The sequence below is a fragment of the Nicotiana attenuata genome, chromosome 1, assembly GCF_001879085.1.
Source record: "Nicotiana attenuata strain UT chromosome 1, NIATTr2, whole genome shotgun sequence".
Lineage (NCBI taxonomy): Eukaryota > Viridiplantae > Streptophyta > Magnoliopsida > Solanales > Solanaceae > Nicotiana > Nicotiana attenuata.
The window spans coordinates 107,202,084-107,204,062 of NC_031989.1; positions in this window are offsets into that span (position 1 = coordinate 107,202,084).

The following is a 1,979-nucleotide window of genomic DNA, read 5'->3' on the forward strand; positions in this document are numbered from 1 at the left end:
GGGTATCAACACTGACATCTCTCACATAAGCTAAATACGCGGCACACCCCTTTTCAACCATACACTGAGCATTGAGGAAAGAGATAACTCTACTGGGAGTGTGATCTAAAGTACCACTCCACTCAACACACGGTACACCTGGCATAGCCAACGTCACGGTCTTGGCGTGACAATCAAGAATAGCATAATGGGGCAACAAGCAGTCCATGCCCAAGATAATATCAAAATCAATCGTGCTGAGTAACAATAAATCCGCTCTGGTCTCAAAACCACAAATAGTAACCAAACATGACTGATAAACGCGGTCCACAACAAGAGATTCTCCCACAGGAGTAGAAACATAAACAGGAAAACTCAAGGAAATTCCGAGGTACACCCAAATGCGGAGCAAAATAAGAAGACACATATAAATAAGCAGAGCCTAGATCGAATAGAATCGGTACACCTCTATAACAAACCATGACAATACCTGTGATGACAGAATCGGAGGCAACAGCCTCGGTACGAGTAGGTGGGGTAGCAACTGGGGCTGTAACCATGGCCTGAGAACTCTGCAAGGCACGCTATGCGGAGGAGCCTGCGAAGGTGCACCCCTCCTGAGTCTGGGCCAATCTCTCACCATGTGGCGTGTGTCACCATACTAAAAACAAGCTCTGGGGGAACGTGGCGGCTGTGACTGGCTCAGGCCAGGTCTGCTGGACTGACCACTGGAAGCACCCCGTGCAGGAGGCGCACTAGAGACTGGAGGTGCGTAATAAGGCTCCTGAGGCCTAGGTGGAGCTGGAATACCACTGGCTGCTGGAAGAGCTGAATGAACGGGACTACCCATGACGACCTACAGCTGGGGAACGGGCACCAGAATAATGGCCCGACTCTCGAGACCTCTTGGCCTCCCTCTCCTCTCTGTCCCTCGCATGCATACCCTCAATCCTCCTAGCAATGCTCACCACCTGCCGATAATGAATATCAATCTCCAACTCGCGAGCCATGCTAGACCTGATGCTGGGAATAAGCCCCTCAATAAACCGGCGAACCCTCTCGCGAACAGTAGAACCCAAGGCTGGTGCATGTCTAGCCAAGCTGGTGAAACGGACAGCATACTCTGAGACGGTCATAGTACCTTGGCGCAAATGCTCATACTCTGCGCGCCATGCGTCCCTGAGGCTCTAAGGAACATACTCTCTCAGGAACATATCTAAAAACTGAGTCCAAGTTAGGGAAGATGCCTCATCCGGACTGTCTAACTCGTAAGCACGCCACCACTGATAGGCGGCTCCTCGAAGCTGGAAAGTAGTGAAGGAAACCCTGGTCGATCCTGATATGCCCATTGTGCGGAGAATACGGTAGCAGTCCTCCAAAAATCCCAAGGCATCCTCTGATGCTAACCCACTGAATACAGGAGGATCATATTTCTTGAACCTCTCAAGTCTCCGCTGCTCGTCCTCTGAAGTTGCTGACCCATCCTCGGGCTGAACTGGCGCTGCAGGCGGTGCGGGAATAATCTCGGGAGCCTGCTCAACCTGCACTCGCTGCTCAGGAGTGCGGACGGCGGGAGTCTGTGCTCCTCCCCCGGCCTGGGATGTGGCTGCAGCAAGGGGAAACAACCCTGCCTGAGCCAAGGTGGTGTACATACTCATGGACTGAGCCAAAGTCTCCTGGAGCGCTGGAGTAGTAGTGGGGGTAGTAGGTGTTCCAGGTGCCTGGGCTCCGGCTGGATCTGCTGGTGGTACCTCGGCGGCAGCTCGGGCAGGTGCTCTGGCTGCACCACGTGCGCGTCATCGGCCTCTCCCCCGGCCCCGGCCCCGGCCCCGGCCTCTGACGGCTGCAGTAGGGGGCGCGGGTGCCTGATCATCTCGAGTAGCACGTGTCCTTACCATTTGTGAGAGAATAGAAGTCGGAAGTTTAGAATTGATGTTCAAAAATATCGCACGACAAGGAATTCAAATGAAATGAAGATTTTTCCTAAACAGCTACACAGC